Source organism: Alligator sinensis, unplaced genomic scaffold (assembly GCF_000455745.1).
Source record: "Alligator sinensis unplaced genomic scaffold, ASM45574v1 scaffold781_1, whole genome shotgun sequence".
Classification (NCBI taxonomy): domain Eukaryota; kingdom Metazoa; phylum Chordata; order Crocodylia; family Alligatoridae; genus Alligator; species Alligator sinensis.
Window position 1 is genome coordinate 5,260,140 of NW_005841845.1, and position 5,936 is coordinate 5,266,075.

The window sequence follows — 5,936 nt, forward strand, 5'->3', positions numbered from 1 at the left end:
GCGCTGGCAGCCGCTTCCCCAGACGTGTTTGCACTTCAGATTACAGCTGGAGAGGTGAAGGGACACATGTGAAACACGCTAATTCAAACAGATTACTGCCTCGCCTCTCCGACGAGCCCAAGTTTGGGCCCTGCTATTTGTTGCTAATTGCTGGATTATCTCTTATTTTCTCGTTACATTAATGGATTATAGGAAATAAACACCAGCGGCAGGCTGTTTTCCAGTGGCGAGCAGGAGAGGAAGCCCCTGGACAGAAACCTCCCTCTCCTCCTTCCTTCAGCTAATATTTAAATTGCTGCTGTTGCTGCTTTATCTCTGCAAAGGCTGATAGCACCGAATGGAAAGTCTGCTCCCTTCCAGGTCTCGCTCGCAGCCCCCTTATCTCCCGTTCTCGAGCCCTGTCGCTCCGGTACTGAAGAACTGCGTCTTGCCCACGAGATTTTCCCTGGGTTTTTCCAACTCGACAGCGGGACGGGGGTCGTGACAGCAAGAGCGGTCCCAGGGGGACCCAGCCTGGCACGCCAGGGCCTGAAACAGCCCGACTAAACCCTCTCGTGCCAGGACCCAGGGACTCCGGCTTGTCTGCCTTCCCACTACGGTCAGTCCGGCCGCACTGGGAGCAGCTGGGGGGCTGCACCGCCGCAGCATGAGGATGAAGGCCGTGTCAGAGCTGCACCCGCCAGCACCGACTGTCAGATGGCTCCAGCGCTCTGAACACAAACTCCCATGCTGATTCAGTCCGGCTTTTACCCTTCCACGCAAAGGCTCAATTAATGCAGCAGCAGCAATATTCTGACCGCAGCGGCTCGCTGCCGACAGGATGACGTGGGGCCTGTGCGAGCCCGTGCTCTCATGCAGAGGGGCCGCGCCGGGCTGAGCGTGCCGTCCAGGGGCTCGAAGGAGCAGGCTCGTGCGGCCCTGGCACCGCTGGGCAGCAAACACTTCCCTACAAGGCAGGTCAGCGCCTGCAATCTGGCTGCCGAGCGCTGGCAGCGTGCTGGAGCTGGGCAGGACCCCCCATGGCACAAGACAGGGAGAGGCCGGGGTTACACCGGCCCCCCAGACTTCCACTGCAGCTCTGCATTTCTCGGGGGCAGGGGAAATCTTTGCCCCGGGTGAACAGCGAGCACGGCCCTTCTCCCCTCCGCAAGACGTGCAGAGGCTGTCCGGATGCCAGCGACGGACACGTGGGCAGCGACAACCAGGACTCTCACGCTGGCACCGACCGCCCCGCAGTCCCACAGGGATGCGGGGTCTCGTGCTGGATAGGGCACGAGGCCGGAGAAGAGCGAGCCAGCCCTGCTCTGTGCTGCTGCAGCGCACATCTGGCCAGCCGCCAGTCAGAGTCCAAGGTCTTCATAAAGCCCGCTTTATAAATAACCAGCCTTGGCCCCATCCTGCACTTCTCACCTTCAAAGGGCTTTGCAGAGAGTAATAAATGGTGAGGCTGACTGAGCCGGCTTCTCCGAAGGACTGAGAGATCTTGGGGTGGAGGGCAGCAGGGGAAAGGCAGAGCGCTGCTCCCTCTTGAATAGCGATGACTGCAATTATTCTTATGCAGCAAGCCGTCTGCGCCGTCTCACCTGGCGGGCTGCGGACCGTTTCTAGTCTTTGGTCCGTTCGGGGCCATGCTCAGAGGTGCGACCCGCTCCTGCTGCAGGGCTCCGGCTCCTCTTATCCACCCCTCGTTTCTGGCTACTCCACGGCTGCTCCGGCACGTCTCCTTGCTGCCTTGTGCGACACCGAGCTAGATGCACCCACGCCCCGATCCCCTGGGGCAATTCACAAACCGTGGAGCCGGGCTGCCCGGCCCCGGCCTGCACCTGACCTGTGCCAGACCTTCACCCGCTCCGGGGCCTCCGGGTCCACGCAGCTCCAGCTTCGGGTGTGGGCGCAGCATCGTTTTCTACCAGAGCCGTTTCCCTATTGCCCCTTGCCTTGCACACACCCTCCCCTTTGATCGCGGATGGTCTGACCACTGCCCTCCTCTTTCACTGCCCCACAGGTAAAGCCCCTGCCTTTGATTGCTGCTGCTCTTTTAGCTGTTGTAATGGGAGATAAATGGAGAGGGGGCTTTGAAATGCCTTGAGACCAGCTGCTGCTGCTGCATTTGGGTTTGTGAGCATGTGTTGTACGGGACCCGCAGCGTGCTCAGCCCTTCCAGGCACAAACGGCTTCCTCTGCCAGGCCGCCGTCCAGCTGGCCCCAGAGCCCCTGGCCAAACACCCGGGGGTGCCAGCCCCGCTCCTGCCAAAGCCTCTGCCGTTGGGACCGGAGCAACTCGCTTCCCTCATTTTGTTTGGGTTTGCCTTGGCTCTCGGGTGCAATTTGGCAGAGGACGTCTCAGTCCCACAGGACGACTCTTCTCCTGCCAAGTTAAATACCAGCCTGGCCTTTTAAAAGGCAGAAAATGAAAATATGCATCTATTGTAATGACACTGCTCATATTTACTGGCTTCTAATTTTGCGGGGACGCCTCCCTCTGAAGTTGTCTCTTTTTTAAAAAGTTGCATGCGGGTTACGGCAGAAAACCCAGCGACCGGCACCCTCGGGGGGCAGGAGGGGAACGGTGCCGGCCTTGCCCACCCAGGCCCTGAGCTCCTGCACCCCCCTTGCTGCGGGGGTCCGAGCAGCAGCATGCGTCACGAAGGACACGGCTGGACATCACCCAGCGAGCTGCTCCATCACAGCACGCCCTCGAACAGGCGGCAGTACCGAGTTACCCGCTCTGGAGGCAGCTGTGGCGTTCCCCCGAGGACACGTACAGCACCCTGCCTCCGTGGGCACGAGGGTGCGAAGCCCCACGAAGGAGGCACCAGCCTTTGTGCAAGGCAGAGGGCAGCGAAAGCCCTGTGAGACCTGGAGCTATTACCCCGTGCATGCCCTGCGGCCATGTTTGCTCCTGGCTCTGCAACCCACGCTGCTCCGAGCCAGGAAACGGGTCTTCCTGCATTTCTGCAGAGCTCCTGACCCCGATTCGGTCGGCAGCTCCGCTCCACCTCACAAGTCCCAGTCACGGGACGGCTGGGCCTTCCAGGGAGCAAACCAGGGCTTGGGGCAGCGAGCGTTAGGACAGGCCCTGGCAGAGGAATTAGCCGAGCTGGAAAGGGCTGCACCAGCCGGTGCCCTACACCCGGTCCCCAGGGCCCGGCGCTCCCTCCCTCCGTCCCGCTGCCCCTGGCTTGTCTCGTCCTTCTCCAGAGCCTCCTGCCAGCCCGGCTGGGACGAAGCCCCGCCACCCCCGCAGCGAAGCGCTCTTTGTTCGCGGGCGGATGGGCCCGTCGCTGAGAAGCAGAACGCTTTTGAGAGCTGCTTTTCGGCACGCTTAGCACGCTGAAAATCGTCGCTTGAAGGAAAAGGCATCCATTTCCTTTACAAATCCCCTGTGCGGGAACGCTTTAACTTTTAATGAAGTCCATCTGTGAGGCAGGGCTGGCTCTGGAGGGCAGGCAGAGACAAGGCACGGCGGAGTAGCCCGCTCTGCTCTCGCGCTGATAGGGAAGGGCTGAGCAGCGCTTGGATCCTCGCTCCCTGCGCCCAGAGTCCCCCTTTGTTGGTGCCTGAGTGTGATAAAGATGCTAATGAGCCGGGGCTTTGTCACACTGCCTTCGCACACAGGATTACCTGGGGGGCCGGGAAGGGGAGGAAACGATCAAAAACACAAGCCCCAGAAGTCAGGCGACAAACAAACATTTGAACTATTACAGAAACAATAGGCTCTCCACGAGAGCAGGCACCGGCGCTCCCGAGAGCCGGGCTGGATGGAAATTAATACCGCTGCTCATAAAGCTACAACAGGAGCAATGCTCAGCCACACTTCCCAGTAAGTGGCTAATTCCTTGGGTATTCGCTGTAATAAGGTCAATCATTATGAAACCATCATGCGGTGGTGGTGTATATGGGACGCTTAATTCCACTGTAATTTAGCATTAATTAATGTCTTCTCCAGCAAAGACACAGGCATTTCCAAGGACCCCACGGAAAGTTACTGATCCTTCTCGCTACCGACAACGCTGCGCGCTAATCGCGCGGCCAGCAAAGAGGATTGTTTTTGCTCTGCATCCTCACCCGAGAGACAAGGAGACAGTATCCCCGGTTTGATACAGATATAGACTATGGACCTGGGTCCAGGTGGCTCCTGGAGTCATTAACTGACCTATTAAAGATCCAATACTTGGTTTTGTAAAGCACCAGGTATCAGACGCCACAGCTGTAAACGGGGCTGAGGACCCACCCTGCACGGGGAATTTCTCCTGGTGACAATTTACGGAGTACCCTGTCTTTTGTGTGCTGCAGGGCGTCATCAGGGTCACGCAGGCTGGCGAGTGACACTGGGAAGACTACGTGCAATGAAGAGCGGCTTGTTCAACATATATGCATAAGGGAAAGTGATGGTTAATAGGAACTGAACAACGCGCTGCCCCAGGAACGCGTGCCCCTGCCAGGCCTCAGGATCCCCTCACCCACGTCTATGAGCCACGCTCATGCCCGGTGCAAACAGATCCGGGAGCCCCTTGAGCGTGGCAAGCCTCACATCGCAGCTCCGGGCGCCGTTCACGGCCTAAGGGATTCTTCTTGCTAAACTGAGAAGGAACATTCATGCATAGGAAACCAGGGAGATTTCGGCTGACGTTTCTCCATCCCTGGAAGCGGCTGGGTTCAGGAAAAAAGTAGCCTGCAAGCTGTACTTGCCGTTGTATTTGTACAAAACACATGGTCTGTCTCGAGGATGGACCCGCGTTCATGCTGGGAAAGAAAATCACTCACAATATTGTGACAGGAAGGCTAAGTAGCCACAAAAGTTTTTGCAACAGCATCCGAAGTGATAAATTCAAATGAACATCCTCTCCCTCAGGGTGTGAAGTGACAACCTAGGGATGGGTTTGACTAGAGCTCGCCTGAAAAATGAATTCACAAGAATGCCGGGAGTTTAAAATCATCCATAATTACATTGTGAGAGTGAGATGAGCGATTCCGCTGCACAGCTACGGCTTCATCTTCTGCACGCGTTTAATTTGATACTTCAGCCTTCCCCGGATGCTGATACTCCTAATTATGCTGCAAAATGAAAGAGCATCCCCCCAAACAAGCACAGAACAGAGCACCACGCCAGAAGCTGCACCTAGGAGCAAACGCACCGCACGGAAGTTTACTGTTCTCGCGTCCTGCGTTCACGCCACCCGATGCGCTCGCACCCCCAACGCTGGCTGGGGCTTTCCTTGGAGGAGAGAGAGGAATGCAGATGAGATTTCATCTGCAGACAGCTGGCAGGTTCGAGTCACCACGCAGAAATGAGGTTTGCTGCACACAGCTGCCCGAGCCTCGGGGGGCATCGCACCAGCATCCCATCTCTCCTCCCTCTGGCAAACCCCCGCCGTGGTCTGGAGGGGTCCCAGCCCCAATTGCTCTGGTCACACACGTGCCCCCCGTGGGAACTGAACAGACTGTTCACCTGCTGCCGAGCCCTCCCCTGCCTCCCTCCAGACCCAGGATCCAAACTACTGCATTTAGAACAAAGGAATTTGGCAAGAGACAAAAATCTGCCATAAAACCTGGCCATTTTCTGTATTCTGGAAATAATAGCTTCTCAGAGACAAAACGGGAGCCATTAGGAAGTCTTTTCTTCACGAGAATAGCGGCTAATTTGTAGCAGGTTCTTAGCGGGAATCTTTCATGCCCATAGAAACTCTCCTTGCAGCAGACACATGATTGACCAAGACAAGTCCTTAAAGCTGCCCTGTTCTTTATCTTTAAGGACACCCACTCCAAAGCAGATGTCTAAATACCCGCTCCCTTGCAACTGAGCCGCTCTAGCTCAGGAGGAGAATGCCACTTATTCCATCCTTCTCCATGCAGAAAAGAAATGAAACCACCCCCCTCAATTAAACCACTGGAGCACACAGCTAAGAAACTCAACTTTGAAAGTAAGAGGAAGA

At 56.9% G+C, this 5,936-nt stretch overlaps 1 protein-coding gene across 1 annotated transcript in view; it reads right to left on the reverse strand.

Moving 5' to 3' along the window:
- Positions 1-5,936, reverse strand: part of PTPRF (protein tyrosine phosphatase, receptor type F) — a 301,064-nt gene that overhangs the window by 76,823 nt on the left and 218,305 nt on the right.